Raw genomic sequence first — 23,162 nt, 5'->3', positions numbered from 1 at the left:
AGGTACAACTGCATTTGAAAACCCACTGAGGGACTTTGCACACAATTTAGGCTAATACGATAAAGGAATAGTATATCAAATTTGGATTGATCATTCAGTTAAGTCTTATTTACGTTACACTGGTCCAGTGAAAACCAAAACTTCCATGGGCCTGGGAAGAGTGAGAACTTCCCACTGCTATTCAAGTTGGAAATTAACCAGTTGGTAGGTTATGAGTTCTGACTCTTGACCGTGACTCACTTAATGAGAATGAAGTGTGTCTTTTAGTTCAGACCTCTTGTTTTAATAGCCAGCCACATGGTGAAATATGCCAAGTGCACGTTGGTTGTTTCTGTCTCTTAGAAGGATGACTCAAAGCCATATTAGTAAAATGCCTTTGGAACATGAATAGTGGGGCTCTTCTTTGAGTCAGACCTGGTTTTGGGGATGAGACTCTGGCTCGCTTTGTGTGTGTATCATGGAGTCAGATTTACATGGGGTTGGTCTAAATCCCATGAGTCATCTCTAAAGGATAGTATATTCATGGTACTGTGTCCACAAACCTATTCTCTGATATGTATGTACAAATGTTTAATGTGTACAATATGGTTTGGAATATAATAAAGAGGGTTATATAGCAGGAAAAATATCTTTAAACACTAGAATCATTCATAGGGCAGTGAGAGGTTCACACAAAAGGCACAAGAGAGCGGAGATCAACAAAGGAAGCAGTGGATTCACATCTCCCACCTCACACTCACTCACTCTCACTAACTCGACTGGGAACAAATGTCTCCCACACTACTTATGTTATTCCTTCCCTCTCTCTCTCAAACTCTCTCTGTGACAAGCATATATGATGTGATGCCACAGTCTGTACTTTCACCTCTCTGATAGTTCTCGTACCTGCTTGCAGTACATGGGCACTAATGCTGCCTTTTTCGTAGAATATTCTAAACACAGTGGTGCACCTTGATTGTCTCTGGAGAGTCTTCTCCTTGCTTGTCCAGACACAGTCATCAGGTCTTCTAGTGTCCTGTTTAAATCAGGTGAGGACATAGATGGTGACGTCCATTTTAAAGAAATGGAGATAGACAGATGCACTGGACGCGGAACTGGAAGTCACAGCTTCACATTCAACTTGAAAATCCTCAGATATTTTCTACAAAGCAAAATGCTTCCTTCTAGATGGCTTATCTGCCACTGCAATGACGTGCCACTCAATAGCAGCATCTCTGGGGAGATGGGGAAGTACCACTACCACCAGGATGCCACCTGTGTCCTTGGCATTGCCATGACACTCGTGTTCCTCCTGGAAATAAAAGGAAATAATCAGGACGTTGATGTCAGAATGGATCTGCTATAATTCAGAAACCCTATTAGGTTTACATATACACACTTGAGTAAGAATTTAGTCAATTAAATAATTATGTAATAAATGGAAACAGCTTTAATACAGGAGCTGTATAAAGTATTTTGGTTTACTAGCTCTTAATTAATTAATTTATAATTATGGCCCATAATTACCAATATGAACTAGGAGTCCTATTATATATGTTTGCATTTTGAATCTTTCTTTTAATGTCTTTGATAGAACCAAGAGAGAGAAAAGCTTAAAAATCATATTATATTCAAATACATATGTGGGCATAGACATTCAACTCAATTTATAACTTTAGTCCCTGCATGTCATACAACTATAAATGCAAAAATATTGAAGTATTTTTACCTGTACAGACACACTCAGAATTAACTCCTTAAGGGAACAGTACCTCATTTGTGGTGCCTTAGTTTGTGCTGTCATGCTTTTCATTGACTAGTCACAATTGAGGATAGTTAGAATAATTAACTGTTAGAAATAGTTTACTCTTTGTATTCCTTTGCATTTGAAAAAGACTTATGAGGAAAGAAGAATATTTTTATATTGAAAAATGCAATTTGTGTCGTATGTAAGAAAAGTATGCTCGTAACTACTATGATAGGTCCTTAGGTTTATTTTATCCATTTGCAATGGATTTTTGCAACTCTAGATTGGGAGTGTAGGAAAAAAGAGAATAGGTATAGAAACCTGGGATGCAACAACTTGATGCTTTAAATATCTCAGCATATCTAAGAATAAACTTGCCACCTTCTCTACCAAATACATTTTCTTCGTCTTGGGAAATGTCATCTATCCACTCCATTGTCCAAGGCTGGAGAGCAGAGTCTTGTCCTTGTCTCTTCTGTCTTCCTTAGCAACTTCTCCCTACTTCATTCGAAGTAGCCACAAGTCTTGTCATTTTTAACTCCTTAAATCACTTAAAATATGCCTATTCATTTCTGTCCCCTTACTTTTATTTTAATACAGGTCACTGTCATTTATATGTTGCTTGGATTTCTGTGAAGCCTCCTAACTGGTCTCCCCAATTCCAATCTTCTTCAGTCCATTTGCTGCACTTCAGCCAGAGTAATCTTTTTCTAAGATATATCTGCCTTTTTTTAAAAAAGACCCTGTATGCTTAACATCATTCAGTGACTTTTGACCTAACTTCAAACTCCTTAGCATGGTTTCCAAGGCCTTTCAGGTCTGGCCCCCTACGTACTTCAACCAACTCTGTCTGTCCCACCCCTCACTCATTGCTGAGCCATGTAGAATTAACAGCAGTTCCTCCACTCTCTGCTAACTTGTTTTGGAATTCTTTGCTCCCTTGATACAGAAGGCCCTGCTCCAACTTTGTCTAGTTTAATCATGTCAACATTCCTGGATGTTAGACCTATGTTTCCCCGGGAATGTCTTCCCTGACCCTCTCATGGCCTCTTAAGCACACCGTGCATGCTCCAGTCACATCCATTCAGCGCTCAGCAAGTATCTGTCCGGTGTCTGCTGTGTGCCAGGTACTGGTTTTGGTGGTTAGGATATGTTGCTGAACAGAAACAGACAAAGACCATTGCCTCCATGGAGCTTGCATTCTTCTAGTAACTTCATGGCAACTTACCTCACTGTTTTCCTGACTCTTTAGATGAAGGCAAGGACTCTCCTGAGGTTACTGTATTACCATGATTGGCACAATGTCCAACTAGTAAATATTTGTTTAAAGAAATGAATAAACTGAGCAAATGCAAAGCAATATATTTCTTTTATCTTAGGTATTTAAAATTATTTTGAAGCCAGGGAAAACTTGTTTAGAAGTAAAAGAACCCAAACCTTTGACACTATTTGGGGAAATTTGCCGAATAGGCATATGAACATGTCTCCAAAATTAAATGTAATACTTTTTTCCCCTAAACTTGGTTTCAGTCATTGAGTCCTTCTATAACCTCTTTTAATTTCTAGGTCAATCTGCTCATTTTCTGACCAACAGAGTCTATAATGGAAAAATCAGTATCAAAGACAAAAACACTAGGTGGTCTTCTGAAATAGAAAAATTAAACTGTTTGTTTGAACAATAGTATTAAATGTACACTTTCCATGGGCCTGAGATTACTTGGAGAAAAAACGGTTTTCTTGCAAACCTAAAATAGCCATGCTAAATTCTTAAGCTGTTCTTCAGAATTAGAAATAAAAATCTAGAAGACAAGGAAAGGGTTTTTGGTGTTTTGAAGCCTCATTGAGTTCTGTTTTTCCTAGGTGAAAAGGAAAACCACAGCAATATTTTGCTTTTGATAAGAATATATCAGATGGACTTGAAAAATTCAGCAGCTAATTACTTTTAAGATGATCTGAGGCAGGAAAAAATTTTAAGGTGACATAGAGTTGGGGTGCTTAACACTCAGTATTCAGGTCCCGTAATTCCTTAGCAAAACAAGTAAGATTAATATGTGATTTTTAAAAATGGTCACTGCCTTCTAAACATATGCCTTTTTATTTAAACAGGTTTATATTTCCTGCCTCCAAGGTGCTTTACCTTCGCCATTCTTTTTCAAAGCACTGTTGGTTATTTCGTTTTTGTAGAGATCACGAGTCCACTTGATATTAGTGACTTACACTTTCCTCTGCTTTGTGAGTGTGGGTACTAGCCTTTTTGTATACCAATTTGCTTACACTGCAGTCTATGCTGGTAATACTGTACATTGCCTGACCTCTGAATGGAAAAATAATAACAAGTTAAAACAGTCATTTTACCTGAAGTCGATAAGGCCATAACACTCACCCTGCTTTCAATTCACAGGCTCAATTTTCATCCACTCACTCTCGACTTTGAGAGGAAGGAATAATGACAGGTTACAGGCACTTTATTTCAAAATTCACTCACAAAGTTATTGACGAGCATTTTTCACAGAAACAGTTCTTCTCTCTGACCCTTGTGAGCTGTTTACATGAAAAATGCTCTTCCTTGTAGATTAATGAGAGTGGAACCTAATTCCACACCAAACATGTAGCAATTGCTTTAGCATCTCTGTTTTTGATATGGGAACAAAAATAGGGATAATTTGCCTCAAACTGCAGTCACTTCAGTCATAATAAAATCTCAGAGAGTACTGTTTGCTTTCAACTTTCATTAGGTAAGCTGGGGCTGTTATTAAGGTACCAACACATAAATGTTATATTAGCACTTAACAGAAGCACAGCATTCTCCTCTAGGAGATAAATTCTACCCTTGTCAATATAATTCCACACTGAGTGCAGTAAAAGAGTTTGAAAAGATAAAATAGTGAGGCTTTGCACTACAGGAAAAGAAATACCTTGTTCATTCAAGCTTAAAGGCCATTTTGCTGGCCCAAGGTGCTAGGGTACTGTTCAGAAAATAAGTCTCAGAGAAACTCCTAGGTCAAGTCAAACATTGAGACAAACTTTCAGACATGTTCTCTTTGCCCAAGGTTGTTAAATCAGTCACTTTAAATTTCTGAATGCCTTCAACTGGCATTTCAACTCTGGGAAGAAATATAAGAATTGAAGGCCAAGATGGAGTTCATTTCCAGAGAGCAAATGATAATCATTCTGTCTAAGCCACTGTACACACAACACCCACATACTTCTTTTCTTTTCTTTTTTTCTCCTTTGGAGTATGGTAAGCCCTTTTAAAATGTAAGGTATTGTGTATATCATTGTGGTAGAGCTGTTTAAATTAAAACTGCCTTTATCCTTACTCTTACTACTATGTTTTTTAGGTCCTCTTAAAATAACTATCTCCAATTCAGGCCTAAGAAAAGTGCTGTCACACTTAGAAAAATAAGGACCATTTAGTCATCTAAAATGGAAAAAAAGGAAGGAGAGGGGCATCTAAAAGCATGGCTATTGCTAGGCCTACTTTTGCCATCGTTTATCTTCTTTCCTAGCCTTTCAAATTTCTTCAGCATACCATCATTCAATCATTTTAAGGTCTTTAAAGGAGTCTATTGTCATTTAGATTATTTAGCAACCTTAATTGCACAAAATAGTCTATTTTAACTACCAAATTCAGGCCATCATGTTTTTCAGATGACATGTGAAATGTAAATGTGACTACTGTCCCTCTGCATTTGTAAGAGACAATTAGAGACAACATATAACAGGATTCTGCCTAAAAATGTTGGCAATAAGGACTGTTTGGCTTAAAGTTCTATTCATAGGGTTAAATGTAATTATATTTGCCAATTTACATTACTATTCTACTAATCTGGGAAATCACTGTTATTCAGCCTTTCCCAGAAGGTTAATGCATTTCTGTCCACCCCTCCTTATATCCCTTGCATTCTGGTAATCCCAAAAATGGCCTGTAAATGTTTACTGTGTCCAGACTTGAGAAAACAAGTATTAAGTACATTTCTGCTGAAACTTCAAAGTCCATGGGTTTAACAGATGTCCATTCATTTGTAACCAAGTTTTAAAATGGTAGTTTTCATATATAATATTTACATGAACAAAACAATGGTTTCCTTTTCAAGATCAAATTAAAATAATTTTCAATCCATAAATAAACAGTAATACATTTTTTAAAAAACATAATTTTGGGGATAAAGTGAGAACTATTTTATATGCCCACGGTTTTAGATGCTGGCAAACATTGCATATGAAAGTTTATTTGGCTTCAAGAACTAGAGTGGGGTTTTTTTGATATATATATTTAAGCAATAAATTTAGGACCAGAGCCAGCAGCTTCTCAACCATTTCACTGTGTGGAAATCCAGATAGACTTTTTAGCGAAAGTAGCAGAGGCCTAACATCTAATTAAAACAAATAGTCAACTACAAACTCTTCATTAACAGAGAATACATTTTACATATTTCTGAATCCTCAGCAGGTAGCATGGTGCCTGGTGCTCAATAAGTCCTCAACGAATGTTTCATGCTAACACTTTTCTGGAAGGCAATTTATATCGAATTTCCCAATGCTCATTCAATTTGACTCAAATTCCAAGTTTAGAAATTTAATAAAATAGAGATGTGCACAAAGGAAATAATTAGAGATATATAGGATGTTTACTGCAATGTTATGTATAATAGCAAAAATGGTTAACAACCAAAATATCCAACAGTGGAGTACTGGTCAAATAGATTATAGTATATCAGACAGTGAAATCTTTTTATAGATAACCTATTAAAAACCATGTTTGCAAAGAAAATTTAATTATAAGGGAAAAGAAAATAGATTGTGTGGGAGAAAAAGCAGTTCAAAGAATAGCAGGTACAATTTTTTAAAATGCATACACTATATGTGTGTGCATATACACATGCATACATATCTGAATGAGACAGAAAAAAATTATCTGTTATAAGGAAAAAAGACCAAGCCAACAAATGCATGTTTCTTGCAAACCCCTGCTGGCTTATAAAGATAGAAGGTGTTGAGATGAGTCCTTATTTACTGAGTGGAGAGATCTGTGTGAGGATGCAGAGAGGAGAGGCTGGAGCTGAGGACAAGCCCGGCTCTGTGCAGCAGGACTAAATATGGGCAGGGATCTATGGCAGTCAGCAGTTAATAGAAATTAGGGGCATGGCAAAGAACCCAGATGTCTAATGCAGATTCTCTATTGAGTTTTTCTGTGCAGTACATATTGTGTCCTTCTCCTCTGCTTCCTCCTGAAAACTTCAGCAAAATTTTATGTTTCTCTTATAGTTTGTAAAGGTAGATTTTCTTTGAGGGGTGGTGACCAGGTGCTGAGTCCTGCTGAGGGGCAAGAAGCAAGGCTGCCTGAGGGGCCCACCCACATTGGGGATATCTTTATGAAGGAAAAGGCACCAAAATATGAGACAGTCATTAGCTATGGGTACAGAAATAAGAAGGGGATTTTCATTTCCTTCTTTGTACTTTAATGGATTTTCCAAATTTCTGTAATGAATGTGCATTTCTATTATAATCAGAAAAAATGTTTTCTTTTTAAATGTCAAATAAGTAAACAAGTCAATGAATGAATGACTTTAAAAAGTGGTGGTTCTGGACTTCCCTGGTGGCGCAGTGGTTAAGAATCCGCCTGCCAATGCAGGGGACACGGGTTTGAGCTCTGGTCTGGGAAGATCCCACATGCCTCGGGGCAACTAAGCCCGCGAGCCGCAATTACTACGCCTGCGTACCCGAACTACTGAAGTCCCTGTGCCTAGAGCCCGTGCTCCGGAACGAGAGAAGACACCACGATGAGAAGCCCGCGCACCACAACGAAGAAGAGTAGCCCCTGCTCGCTGCAACTAGAGAAAGCCCGTGCGCAGTAATGAAGACCCAACGCAGCCAAAGATAAATAAATAAATAAATAAATAAATACATAAATAAGTAAATAAATAAATATACAAATAAATAAATTTATTAAAAAAAGTGGTGGTTCTGAGAAAGACTCTGAAGTATACTCTCAAATGGAAATTGTTATATTTACAATCAATATAAGAAACCCCAGAGCCTCTTTTCAGTTTTGGGTTGCCTTTTGAAATAAGACACTTGATTTTAGAATATACACACACACATATATTTTTGCCCAATGAGTTCTACAAAGCCTGATTAGTCAAATAATAAATTTGCTTACTTTATTTTCTTGAAAAAAGAAAAAGTTGGATCTTATTTTAGTAAAAAAAAATAATATATTAGTTGTGCCCACAGTTGAAAGTAATTTTAAAAATTCTATTTCTATGTATTTTCCATTAAAAAAGGAAACATAGCAAAATAAGCATGTGCATTTAACGAACTAATGAATGCAGTTGTGCTGACATTACTGTTCTTCCAATTGTCAGCTCCAATGCCTAAGAACGTCGATACTCACCAGACAACTAGGGCTTGAATCCTGGCTCCACCACTTACTGGCTGTGTGATCTTAGGACAGTTATTCACCTTCTCAATTTCCTCACCTGTAAAATGGGGATAACACCAATTCCCATCTCAGCATCATTATGAGAATAATAGAAGCATTTTTAGATTCATCTACATGATCACCTTATATTTGGATACTGCCACATATATTTATGACCATGTTTACATTTGTGTTGATGCCAGTGAACATTTAAAGTACCAACAGTTACATGTTGCTTTTAGAAGCCCTGCTCCAGTCTGTATTCCCCCCAGACAGGGTTAATTGCTCTGGGATTCTGGGCATCACTTAATTCCTATCTCTATTATAGCTTGCCGGCATTGCCCTACCATTGTTTGTTTACATGTCTATCTACCCTACTAGACTCCACCCTTTGAAAGCGATGTTTGTGTCTTCTCTCCTTTTATATCCCTGACAGCAGAGGCTTGAGCACCCAATAAATGTTTGCACTCAGTAAATTAAAAAAAAAAAAAGTACCAACGGTTAAAGTGCTCATTTGCCACTAACATATGCAAACATGGGCACTGACTATTGCAGTCATTCTTGTTCACTATTATTGCTCTCAGAGTCTTTTGTCAATTATAAGGACAAAACTCTGCTTTGTAGTAAAATTTCACTATTAAAAATATTTTAATAGAATAAAACTTTAGCTTCCTAACATTTAGTAAGTTGAGATTATGATTTGACATCAAGAAATTAATATTGCAGTACAGTAATGTACTACTGGGTCTTACACTAACAGGAAGAGAACTTAGGTGGACTTAACACATAAATGATGCCCTAGTGCCAAGTAGAGGCCAAATGATATCATGACATTCTGCTCAAAAGAAGGTTTTATAATGGTTCACATAGAAATAGTGGGAGAAATGAGTCCTTACCTATCACATTGCAGTATAGCTAAACCAGCCGGAAGAGAAGAGAAGTCAAACCATAGGAGTCAGCACTTATTTGGTTTGAGATATATTACGAGTCCTACTTTTTAAGCATTAATTTGCAGTAGTTCATTAGCAGTGTGTAGAAATAAATACATAATAGGATATCTGTTTAATGATATTTCTTTATTAATCAGGATTATTAAAATAATTGTTCTAAATAAAGATGTATATATTTGTGTAAATTATATAATTTTAAAATTAACTACAGCATGTGTCACAATAAAGCGATGCCTTAATTATAGTTGTACTGGTTTTGTAGGTTTATTTTTATTTACCCTTTATGTTTTTTTCGTTGTATAGCTGATAAAAAGCTACAGGTAAAGGAGTTCACAGCTAGTTTTATAGTGTTACATGTACAAGTAACACTATAATAAAAAGAATACAGGCCACAACTGGACATCTGCAAGAACTTTTTCTTACTTTCAAGAGTAAAAACTTTGAGAAATGCTGTAGTAGAGTAACCTGCTTTTCTTTGCAGAATGTTTCAAACCATGTTATTACCAAAAATAACGTGCAGTTTTGGCTGAAAAGCTAATACATTTGGCTTCTATTCAAGAAGTAGGATAGCTTTGTGGATGATTATTGACAAAGACAATAATGAGAGTGGTGAGGATGATTCTGCAAATCTAAAGATGACCATCCTACTCCCCATCGATAGGATGTGTGCTGATTTATACAGACCCATTGAGAATTTTCATCCACTTATGATAAATAAGATGCGTTTTCAAGTTTCCAGTTCTACATCTATAAAATGAACAATACCTATATGATTGCTTTAGAAAGTTAAGGTGAGGAGCAAAGGAATGTGTGAAAGTTAAAATAGCAAGAGTCTATAGCTATAAAAATGACATTATTATTTCATTATCAATAATCTCAGGGCCTATTTACTCTCTGAGTTCTTGTTGCTTTTGTTTGGGTGATCAGGCATAGGTTACAAGAGTTGGGCATAGGTAGTTCATTAGTTCTTGACTATAATAAAATATTATTGCTGAAACCTGATTGTTTGCAGAGGCTACACATCACTAAAACTCTGGCACTTTTTAGAGGACCAAGGAAGCTTTCAAAACAAAAAAATACTGTTAAATTTCTTTGATAAATGTAAAGCATATTGGTGTAGATGCACAATGCAAAACGAAGACTATACCTCCTGAAGCTGGAGCCCACATTACAGAAACTGAGAAACAATTCCAGTGTTACCACCTGAGCTTCTGCCCTTGAATTGATATTAAGTAACCATATCACTCATTATGGCCTCTAGTCTCCCTTGCTGATACCTTTTAATTTTTAAACAGTCCTACTTTATAAATCATATCCTCTTTCATGTGTTCTCTCAGCTAAAGAATTAATTTTGCAAGCAAAATATCTAAACAGTAAGCATAACAAGAATGAAACAGGTTAAAGCTCATTAGCAGCAGGGAGCAGATGTAGTAAAACTCTGCCAGTTCCCCTACATTTCCTTCTCAGCAGGGACTGGGCACCAAGCTGTGAGTTAGTTCTATAGCACAATGCTTGGCTGCTGTTTCAGCAATTGCACCTTATTGCTTCAAGTATAATACTAAGAATTCACTCTGATTTTTGATTTTTCTTTGCAATAATAATGTCTAAAAGGACCCTGCAGAGCTAAAATGTAAAGTTAAGTACCAAGTGCCAGCTAATCAGGAGATTATAAAATTGTAATTGATAAGAAAATAATTATAGATTATAAAGTCATTTTATCTTTAAAAAAACATTAACTTCTTGACAAACAGAGGCACCAGACTCTGGATGAAATCAATAATTGCTCAAGTTAAATTTCCTTGAAATATCATGCAATATCTAACATTCAGTATAATGTTTTACACAACTGGTAAAAGATAACTGTGTAAGGACCAAAGCAATAAATACACTGATTATGATATAAACTAAAAGCAAATGAATTCTGTCAGAAAAAACATACTCTCAAATTATTAAAGTAGGATTTCTTCCTTCATGTGCAACGTTAAAATAGAACCATCTTTTAGGAAACAGAAATATCAGCCAAATTGAGGTGCCTACAGAGGTGAATATTAGCAAGGCTTTATTTAAAAATCTTTTCTAGAGATTAGAATCCGTTCCTGGGGCTAAAAGTAGTACTTAGATGTGCCAAAACACTGTTGGAGAGACAAACCATCAGCATAAATTCACCTGCTAGATTCTGGATATCCAGGATAGACTGTTGGGACACAATTTGTTCAGCAAAATAAACACATGCTGTAGAATCCAATTCATGTAATTTCCAACAAATCAAACTGCAACAGATGTAAATTTAACAATTGATAAATTTATCTGTATATTCTTACAATTCTGTAAATTACTCTCAAAGCTGATGCTCTATGTTTGTTTGCTGTTTTTGTGTAGGTTTAGTTTTTGCAATGGATTCATTCAGCCACATCTGACAGACAAGATGCTTTTAAAAGAATGACATTAACAGTGTTCTAGGAAAGCTACTCTAATTCTTTCAAAGAAAGAAAAAGAAACTAAGAAGTGCAATACCTGGGAGAGTGGAACCCATATTCTGAATCTTCTAGGCTACGAAAATAAATTCATAATCCTTCTTCTGCAAAGTAACAGGACTGGCATCAAAGCCTGGGGCAGATCTAAGCCTACAAGCAAGGTTAATTAAACTTGCCCCATTTCACGGAAATTAAAATGGCAAGGTCATGAGGATCATTATAGTATGAAAAGTTGACCTAAAAAAAAAAGTCACCTATACTAAGGTTGACCTAAAAAAAAAAGTCACCTATACTAAGGTTGACCTAAAAAAAAAAGTCACCAGTACTAAGGTTGATTGACTGCTCTAAATTGCTTGACCCACTTTCCATTGGAAAAGGAGAGAAATTGGGTTTCCTGACACGTCTTCTTTAATACAAACATTTTTGTGTATCTTCAGATACAACTGGGTCCTATGAGTTTATATCAGTTAGATCACGCCTTTGGGAATGTGGGTTATTCTTCAAACTCAATAGGTTGTAGGTAACATTTGAAGTTGTGGTAACAGTCACCTAGGACTTGTGTGTCCTTAAAGGGTACTCAGACAATAGGTCATTTTGTGGTATTAGCATTTTGGTGTGCAGTTTCAGTAGCTCTAAACACAACTGAGCTCCTTTAGCCATCCCCAGCATAGATCGTGTGGGCAGCTTAAGGTTCTCCACTGGAGGTATGAAATTGAAAACTTCCAGGGATTTCTGCTTTAAGGTTTCATTAGATATTGACTAAGGGTAATGGAATTGAATTGAAAGAGATACATACGTAGAAAAATTGACAGAAAATACAGCTCTAATGTGGCAGAGAAACCCAATCCACAGCAAATCACACACAAAAACAACCAGTGCTGTCTGATATTCAACAGGTATGTAAACATGAACAACTGCTGACATTATATCTACCTTTTGAAATAATTTCATCCCACCTGAAAAATAAAATGACAAGAAAAGAGTAATAACTACAAAGTCCTTGAAAGCTGCCTTACCACCAGGACTGAAGGGATGCTCATTGAAACACAGTTCTGCTGATTGGCCTTGTATGAGGAGGAGACAACAGCAGGATACTCAAGGAACTGGAGTATAGCGTTCTAATGTGTGACATTGCCAAACAGAGAGGGCAGAGAAATGCTCTAAATTACTATTGAAGCAGAAACTAGAGCAATCTGGATTTCACTGTAGATGACTATGACACTGGTGACAGAGCAGCCTGGTATATAGCTACAAGGAATGGAGTTGTTGATCTTCAGTAAAAAAAAAAAAAAAAACTTCAGGCTGATTACTGCCTAGAAGACAGAGTTGCAAAAAGTGATCAACATTTCAGGTGGTAGCCGCTACCAAATACATGACAATTTTCACATCAAAATTTCTGAGTGCAGAAAGTATTAAAAATCATAGAATTATTAAACTGTAGGATTGGACAAAGCCATAGTCATCATCTCTTAAATCTTCTCATTTTGTAAGGGAAACAGAACTGCAGAAAAACCTGCCTTGCTCACCAGTCAGAAGCAGAGTTAGCACTTGAAGCCACATCTCTGTATGCTTGATCTAGCCATAAACCCTACTCAGAGTGCATTTTAGACGCATCAGCTTTCAAATAGAGGTGTAACCTCTTAAACTAGAAGAAAGCCTGTACAATTCCTTTATATCTTCAAAGAAAATCTGGGGAGGGGTCAGTTTGCAAGGTATGAAATCTGTATACTCAATTAAAACCTTCAAGGGCTTATTAAATATATGACCCTGATGATAGCTTTGAAATTCTAATCCAGTTCTATCATTTTTAGTCTACCACAAAGGCTTATTTTGATCTTGAAGGACCCTCAGAGGTCATCTTGTCCAACCTTTTCATTTCAAGGAGTAGGCTCTCTCTTAACTCACCTTCACAAGAGTAATCCTTTCCACTCTCTTTATAAACACTTCATTGATACTCATGGAAGGATGAATTATTTAGGCTTCTGGCTCTTCTCTAGATTCCCACCACTCTGTCCCTACCAGTTGAGTTGTTCATTTACAAATGATCAGTTGTCTTTATTCAAACTTGAATATGCTACTTGCAATTGTTATTGGCATTTTGTACTTTCTCTTAAGTATTACATATTCCTCTGGAATATGAATGTAAAACAAAGCAGAGTTGTTTCTATAAAAATTAAGTTAAATATTTTGGATAGGCTTTACAAAAGTGAGCTGTTATTAATAACGTTGTAAGTGTTGGTGAGGATATAGTGAAACTGGAACTCCTTTTCACTGTTGGTGAGAATGTAAAATGGTGCAGCTGCTACGGAGAACTGTACGAAGGTTCCTCAAAAAGTTAAAGAGAAATACCATATGATCCAGAAATCCCACTTTTTGGTATTTATCCAAAAGAACTGAAATCAGAATCTCAAAGAGATACTGCATTTTCGTTCTCATTGCATCATTTTCACAATAGCAAGAGGTAAGAACAACCTAAGTGTCCGTCAAGGGATTAATGGATAAAGAAAACATGGTATATACATACAATGGAACATTATTCACTTATAGAAAAGAAGAAAATTCTGTCATATGCTACAATATGGATGAACCTTGGGGACATCATGAGAAGTGAAATAAGCCATTCACAGAAGGACAAATACTGCATGACTTCACTTATATGAGGTTTCTAAAGTAGTCAAACTAATGGAAGCAGAAAGTAGAATGGTGGTTGCCAGAGGCTGGAGGAGTTGTTGTTCAACGGGTATAAAGTGTTAGTCATGCAAAATGAAAAAATCCTAGACATCTGGTATGTACAACATTGTACACGACAGGCATCTTATTACAAGGTGTGGAAGGCACATGAAATTTGAACTAAGATTTGTGTTCAAAGTCTGACTCTAATATCTGCCTCGTTAAGTTGCCTAGAAGATTAAATAGTAGGCTACCTGACTCATGGGAGGTGCTCAGTAAATATCAGTTTCCTTAAAAATATCATTGCATTGATTTACCATGATAACTGACAAGGAGGTACTATTATCCTTATTTTATAATTACACAGCTAATAATTTGGAAAGCCTGCATACAAGCCCACGTCTGTCTTTAAAGCCTGAGCCTTTCCAGTACAAGACACTGTTTAATCATGGTGTAATTCTGAGTGGGATTCCAGTCTGAATGATTTAGCCATGTTAAGCTGTAAATGCGCTGTCAATAGCTGAAAGCATTGATATTAACTGCTGAAGACGAACTGGACAGAATTGTCTAGTGGTCCATTTATAAGTTGGGGAATAGCTGACAGATGCAATGGTTTAAATCTCATTAGTGTTAAGTGTTTGTGCCTAGCTGTTTTTTGGGGAGGTGGTCTATAATTACTTATGTCCTACTGCTTCTTGGGTCTACTTTTTTATTATTATTGATTTATTATATTTTATGATTTAAAAAGTAGTCATACAAAGTAATTTAATTTAAGGGAGTGTCAAGGGCACAGTTCTACTTTTCACCAGTTAGAATTAGAATTCATGATTTCTGTCCACTATGATTTCAGAAAAATTGCTCTGGGATTTGAAGAAGCATTAAAAGCATGGTGTCAATAACAAAGTACTATTGTTATTAGTGTTGTTATTGTTCTGCTTTTCCAATTTGAAGATCATCATGGGTTGGAGATGACAGAAACAGAATAGGAAGTGAATGATGATGACTTTTTCTTTCAACTTTTAACTTTACGGTATGCTTCCCAACCAGTGAGATGATCACTTCTTTGTTTTAATTCTCACTCTAAAAGTTGCATTTAAATGACTTGTCATGATTAAATTTTTGCACTGTCACCAGCTTTAGTTTATACTACATTTTAGTTTTTCTGTCACTATTCTTATGTTTGTACCACATAGGAAGGTAACTGTCTTGGTGTCCCTTTCTCTATTTTTCTCATATTCCTTTAGCTTCTGAGAGTCCATTCCAATGATTTAAGACCCAGAAAACCCCAAATCTAGAATTATCTTCTAAACTTGGAATATCTTTCCCTGTTTTGACTTCTCCACTGCATTTATTATGGCACTGATTATAATTTACAGTATATTATATTTGCAAATTCCTTGAGGTACCTTTGTAATATTTTTCTCAAAAATAGTTTGTTCAAAATTTTGATGAATTTCAAGATGTATTATCAATCACTTTTTTTAAAAAAATTATTTATTTATTTATATTGGGCTGCATTGGGTCTTTGTTGCTGCGTGTGGGCTTTCTCTAGTTGTGGCAAGCACAGGTTTCTCATTGCAGTGGCTTCTCTTGTTGCGGAGCACGGGCTCTAGGTGCGTGGGCTTCAGTAGTTGTGGCGTGCGGGCTCAGTAGTTGTGGCTCACGGGCTGTACAGTGCAGGCTCAGTAGTTGTGGCTCGTGGGCTTAGCTGTTCCGCAGCATGTGGGATCTTCCCGGACCAGGGCTTGAACCCGTGTCCCCTGCATTGGCAGGCGGATTTTTAACCACTGCGCCACTGGGGAAGTCCTATCAATCACTTTTTAATGAAGCAAATGGCAAGGAAAAATATAAATTCCATATAATAAGCCATATTTCACTATGTGTCAAAGGCATTTTACATCAAGCTGACCCATACCTTGAGGTATATCCCTTTGTCATAAAACCAACTAAGCCCTCCCTGGAGATAGCCCTTTCCTTTTTCTGTGCTGCTCTAATGGCAAGTCCTTCTTTAAGCAGCATCCCCAGAAAGAAGAATGAATTACTATTTTGCTTAAATAGTGATTGAAACAACCACCAGTTTTGAAGGCCTTCTCTGCTTCAGGCATTGTACTTGTCCATTTGGAAATTCTATGAACATCTTCATTTCATAAATGATATAATCAAAGATTAGCATGGTTAACTAACTTGCTCAAAAAAGAGGCAGAACAGGGATACAGATCAAAGTCCATTTCAAGTCAAAGTCTTGTGCTTTTCCACCGTGAAGACCCTCCTTGACACTCACTCTTCCCACTGCTAAGAGGGATGTAACTTCTAATAAAGCTAGTGGGAATAATTTGTATAATTGATTTGTGCCCTGCCTTATTCTAGAAAGGATTTAAGACAGGAGTGAAACACAGTCATGTACTCTGCTATGGTGAAAAAAAAAAGTTTTAGATTTTACAGCCCCAGTTTAGATTCCAGGACTCCTACTTGGTAGCTGTGAGAAATCTGTTTCCTCATTAATAAAAGGGAATAATACTACCTAACTCCTATTGCTGTTGTGAGAACTATAGGAAGTAACATGTAAAGCTCCTGGCTTAGTTGCTGGTACAAAGTAGATCATACATACTAGTTCCCTCTTCATTCTACCCTGTCCTTTGACCATGACTTGCCTCCCTCTAAGGGGTGGTCCAATTTGAAAGCAGACTAGCTCTATTTTTCCCTATCAACAATTACTTTAAGTTTAATCATTATTTCCCGACAAGTGTCAACAGCTGGAAGTCTCACTCCAAACTTTAGGGAAGGTCTTTAGTGACCACATCCTTCTTGCTACATAGGATAGAGCCATATAACCTGCTTGGGATTAAGTTTGAGTATTGGTCTTTACAGAGTTCTTTGCTGCTTCTTGATGTACACTAAGATACAGATAACTATTGACAGTTTTATAAGACTATTGAATTTGAACATTTATAGCAACTCTACACAATTTTTATGCCTCTATAACACCAATATCATTCATTTATTTAATGACAGCATTTATCGAGCACCCACTATTTGCCAGGCACCATGACAAGAACCTGTATGATGATAAGGAATGAACATAAGGCAGGCAAGGTATTTCTATCCAGAAACCACCAACCTTGAAGGGGAGGGTGATGAAACAGAGATATAAGTTAATACTGTAACTCAAAATGATGTGCTATATTGAATTATATGAACAGTTCTAATAGATAAAAGAGTGTTTCACACGTTTGTAGCACTAAATGCTTATCTTCCATCTCAACACCAGTAACAAATACCAGTAGCAAATATAATGTAAGTGTTAAGAAAGTAAACATAATATCTATGATTAATTTCCAAATAGTAAAATATTTACATAGATTTGTATTATTGGGGGAGACCTTCAAGACAGCAGAGCAGTAAGACGCGGAGATCACCTTCCTCCCCACAAATATATCAAAAATGCATCTGCATGTGGAACAACTCCTACAGAACACCTACTGAACACTGGCAGAAGACCTCAGACTTCCCAAAAGGCAAGAAAATTCCCACGTACCTGAGTAGGGCAGAAGAAAAAAGGAAAAACAGAGACAAAAGAATAGGGATGGGACCTGCACCTCTGGAAGGCAGCTATGAAGTAGGAAAAGTTGCCACACACTAGGAGCCCCTTCACTGGTGGGGGTAAGTGGGGGTGGGAGGGGGGAAACTTCGGAGCCACAGAGGAGAGCGCAGCAAGAGGGGTGCAGCAGAGAGATTCCCACACAGAGCATCAGTGCCGACCAGCACTCACCAACCTGATACGCTTGTCTGCTCACCCGCCAGGGAAGGTGGGGGCTGGGAGCTGAGGCTCGGGCTTCGGGGGTCAGACCCCAGGGAGAGGACTGGGGTTGGCTGCATGAACACAGCCTGAAGGGGGCTACTGCACCACAGCTAGCTGGAGGGAGTCCGGGAAAAAGTCTGGAACTGCCTAAGAAGCAAGAGACCATTGTTTCGGGGTGCACGAGGAGAGGGGATTCCTGCTCCATGTGCCCACAGAAGGCAGAGCACCGCCTAAATGAGCGCCAGAGTTGGGCGTGAGCTGCAGCTATCAGCTCGGAACCCAGAGATGGGCATGAAACGCTAACGCTGCTGCCGCTGCCACCAAGAATCCTGTGTGCAAACACAGGTCACTATCCACACCCCCCCAGGAGCCTGTGCAGCCCGCCACTGCCAGGGTCCCAAGATCCAGGAAAAACTTCCCCAGGAGAACACATGGCACACCCTCAGGCTGTTGCAATGTCATGTTGGCCTCTGCTGCCACAGGCTTGCCCCGCGTTCCAATTGTGACTACCGTACCCCTTCCTCTCCCCGGGCCTGAGTGAGCAAGACAGCCCTAATCAGCTGCTGCTTTAACCCCCTTCTGTTTGGGCAGGGACCAGATGCCTGAGGGCTGCCTACCCACAGAGGTGGGGCCAAAACCAAAGCTGAAACCCAGAAACTGTGCATACAAAGAAGAGAAAGGGAAATTTCTCCATGCAGCCTCAGGAGCAGTGGATTAAATCTCCACAATCAACTTGATGAACCCTGCCTCTGTGGAATACCTGAATAGAAAACGAATGTTCCCAAAATTGAGGCGGTGGATTTTGGGAGCAACTGTAGACTTGGGGTTTGCTTTCTGCATCTGATTTGTCTCTGGTTTTTATGTTTACCTTAGTTTAGATTTTAGTGCTTGTTATCATTGGTGGATTTGTTTATTGGTCTGGTTGCTCTCTTTTTTAAAAAATTATTTTTTTAATATTATTTTTAATTAAAAAATTTTTTTTTCCTTTTTTCTCTTTTTGTTTTGTGAGTGTGTATGTGTATGTTTATTTGTGTGATTTTGCCTGTTTATGTTTGCTTATACCATTTGTCCTAGAGTTCTGTTTGGTTTTTTTGGTTTTGTTTTTGTTTGTTTGTTTTCTTTATATGAGTGTGTGTGTGTATGTTTCTTTGTGTGATTTTGTCTGTTTAGTTTTGCTTTTCCCATTTGGTATGAGGTTTTCTATCTGTTCGTTTTTTGGTTTTTTTTCTTCCTTTTCTTCCGAGCCATGTGGTTGGCAGGGTCTTGGTGCTCTGGCTGGGTGTCGGGCCTGAGCCTCTGAGGTGGGAGAGCTGAGTCTAGGACGTTGGACTACCAGGGACCTCCCAGCCCCATGTAATACCAATTGGCAAGAGCTCTCCCAGAGATCTCCCTCTCAACATTAAGACTCAGCTCCACCCAACAGCCAGCAAGGTCCAGTGCTGGATGCCCCATGCCAAACAACCAGCAAGACAGGAACACAGCCCCACCCATTAGCAGAGAGTCTATCTAAAATCATACTAAGTTCACAGACACCCCAAAACACACCACTGGACGTGGCCCTACCCACCAGAAGGACAAGATCCAGCCCCACCCACCAGAACATAGGCACCAGTCCCCTCCACCAGGAACCCTACACAAGCCACTGAACCAACCTCAGCCACTGGGGGCAGACACCAAAAACAACAGGAACTATGAACCTGCAGCCTGTGAAAAGGAGACCCCAAACACAGTAAGATAAACAGAATGAGAGGACTGAAAAATATGCAGCAGATGAAGGAGCAAGGTAAAAACCCATCAGACCAAACAAATGAAGAGGAAATAGACAGTCTACCTGAAAAAGAATTCAGAGTAATGACAGGAAAGATGATCCAAAATCTTGGAAACAGAATGGAGAAAATACAAGAAACGTTTAACATGGACCTAGAAAACTAAAGAGCAAACAAACAATGATGAACAACACAATAAATGAAATTAAAAATTCTCTAGAAGGACTCAATAGCAGAATAACTGGGGCAGAAGAGCGGATAAGTGACCTGGAAGATAAAATAGTGGAAATAACTGCCACAGAGCAGAATAAAGAAAAAAGAATGAAAAGAATTGAGGACAGTCTCAGAGACCTCTGGGACAACATTAAATGCACCAACATTCAAATAATAGGGGTCCCAGAAGAAGAGAAAAAGAAAGGGTCTGAGAAAATATTTGAAGAGATTATAGTTGAAAACTTCCCTAACATGGGAAAGGAAATAGTCAATCAAGTCCAGGAAGCACAGAGTGTCCCATACAGGATAAACCCAAGGAGAAACACACCAGGACACATATTAATCAAATGATCAAAAATTAAATACAAAGAAAAAAATATTAAAAGCAGCAAGGGAAAAGCAACAAATAACACACAAGGGAATCCCCATTAGGTTAACAGCTGATCTTTCAGCAGAAACTCTGCAAGCCAGAATGGAGTGGCAGGACATATTTAAAGTGAAGAAAGGGAAAAACCTATGACCAAGATAACTCTACCCAGCCAGGATCTCATTCAGAGTTGACAGAGAAATTAAAACCTTTATAGAGAAGCAAAAGCTAAGAAAATTCAGCACCACCAAACCAGCTTTACAACAATTGCTAAAGGAACTTCTCTAGGAAGGAAACATAAGAGAAGGAAAAGACCTACAAAAACAAACCCAAAACAATTAAGGAAATGGTAATAGGAATATACATATCAATAATTACCTTAAATACAAGTTGAATAAATGCTTCAGTCAAAAGACACAGACTGGCTGAATGGATACAAAAACAAGACCCGTATACATGCTGTCTACAAGAGACCCACTTCAGACCTACGGATACATACAGACTGAAAGTGAGGGGATGGAAAAAGATATTCCATGCAAATGGAAATGAAAAGAAAGCTGGAGTAGCAATATTCATATCAGACAAAATAGACTTTACAATAAAGACTATTACAAGAGACAAAGAAGGACACTACATAATGATCAAGGGATCAATCCAAGAAGAGATATAACAATTGTAAATATTTATGCACCCAATATAGGAGCACCTCAATACATAAGGCAAATGTTAACAGCCATAAAAGGGGAAATTGACAGTAACACAATAATAGTAGGGGACTTTAACAACCCACTTTCACCAATGGAGAGATCATCCAAAATGACAATAAATAAGGAAACACAAGCTTCAAATGACACATTACACAAGATGGACTTAATTGATATTTATAGGACATTCCAGCCAAAAACAACAGAATACACTTTGTTCTCAAGTGCTCATGGAACATTCTGCAGGATAGATCACATCTTGGGTCACAAATCAAGCCTCGGTAAATTTAAGAAAACTGAAATCATATCAAGTATCTTTTCTGACCACAATGCTATGAGACTAGATGTCAATTACAGGAAAAACACACCTGTAAAAATTACAAACACACAGAGGCTAAACAATACGCTACAAAATAACCAAGAGATCACTGAAGAAATCAAAGAGGAAATAAAAAAATACCTAGAAACAAATGACATTGAAAACACGATGACCCAAAATCTATGGGATGCAGCAAAAGCGGTTCTAACAGGGAAGTTTATAGCAATACAATCCTACCTCAAGAAACAAGAAACATCTCAAATAAACAACCTAACCTTACACCTAAAGCAATTAGAGAAAGAAGAACAAAAAGAACCCAAAAGTTAGCAGAATGAAAGAAATCATAAAGATCAGATCAGAAATAAATGAAAAAGAAATGAAGGCAACAATAGCAAAGATCAATAAAACTAAAAGCTGGTTCTTTGAGAAGATAAACAAAATAGATAAAGCATTAGCCAGACTCATCAAAAAAAAAAGGGAGAAGACTCAAATCAACAGAATTAGAAACGAAAAAGGAGAAGTAACAACTGACACTGCAGAAATACAAAGGATCATGAGAGATTACTACAAGCAACTATATGCCAATAAAATGGACAACCTGGAAGAAATGGACAAATTCTTAGGAAAGCACAACCTTCCAAGACGGAACCAGGAAGAAATAGAAAATACGAAGAGACCAATCACAAGCACTGAAATTGAAACTGTGATTAAAAATCTTCCAACGAACAAAAGCCCAGGACCAGATGGCTTCACAGGTGAATTCTATGAAACATTTAGAGAAGAGCTAACACCTATCCTTCTCAAACTCTTCCAAAATATAGCAGAGGGAGGAGCACTCCCAAACTCATTCTATGAGGCCACCATCACCCTGATACCAAAACCAGACAAATACGTCACAAAAAAAGAAAATTACAGGCCAATACCACTGATGAACATAGATGCAAAAATCCTCAACAAAATACTAGCAAACAGATTCCTACAGCACATAAAAAAGATCATACACCATGAACAAGTGGGGTTTATCCCAGGAATGCAAGGATTCTTCAATATATGCAAATCAACCACTGTGACACACCATATTAACAAACTGAAGGATAAAAACCATATGATAATAGAAGCAGAAAAAGCTTTCAACAAAATTCAGCACACATTTATGATAATAACTCTCCAGAAAGTAGGCATAGGGGGAACCTACCTCAACATAATGGAGGCCATATATGACAAACCCTCAGCCAACATCATTCTCAACGGTGAAAAACTGAAACCATTTCCTCTAAGATCAGGAACAAGCCAAGGTTGCCCACTCTCACCACTATCATTCAACATAATTTTGGAAGTTTTAGCCACTGCAATCAGAGAAGAAAAAGAAATAAAAGGAATCCAAATTGGAAAAGAAGAAGTAAAAGTGTCACTGTTTGCAGATGACATGATACATAGAGAATCCTAAAGATGCTACCAGAAAACTACTAGAGCTCATCAGTGAATTTGGTAAAGTAGCAGGATACAAAATTAATGCACAGAAATGTGTTGTATTCCTATACACTAACAATGAAAAATCTGAAAGAGAAATTAAGGAAACATTCCCTTTTGCCATTGCAACAAAAAGAATAAAATACCTAAGAATAAACCTACCTAAGGAGACAAAGGACCTGTACGCAGAAACCTGTAAGACACTGATGAAGGAAATTAAAGACGATACAAACAGATGGAGAGATATACCATGTTCTTGGATTGGAAGAATCAACACTGT

The 23,162-nt window shown here is 37.6% G+C and overlaps 1 long non-coding RNA gene across 1 annotated transcript in view; it reads right to left on the bottom strand.

The window, feature by feature from the left end:
• Window positions 1-1,135: 1,135 nt before the first annotated feature.
• Window positions 1,136-23,162, bottom strand: part of LOC133085295 (uncharacterized) — a 123,438-nt gene continuing 101,411 nt past the window's right edge. Inside the window, exons 3-4 of the long non-coding RNA XR_009699547.1 lie at window positions 8,124-8,208; window positions 1,136-1,291 (exon numbers count right to left, since the gene is read on the bottom strand). This is a non-coding gene — a long non-coding RNA (uncharacterized LOC133085295). The remainder of the gene's footprint in view (window positions 1,292-8,123; window positions 8,209-23,162) is intronic.

The sequence above is a fragment of the Eubalaena glacialis genome, chromosome 2 (assembly GCF_028564815.1).
Source record: "Eubalaena glacialis isolate mEubGla1 chromosome 2, mEubGla1.1.hap2.+ XY, whole genome shotgun sequence".
Classification (NCBI taxonomy): domain Eukaryota; kingdom Metazoa; phylum Chordata; class Mammalia; order Artiodactyla; family Balaenidae; genus Eubalaena; species Eubalaena glacialis.
This window is presented reverse-complemented; position numbering and strand designations above follow the sequence as displayed.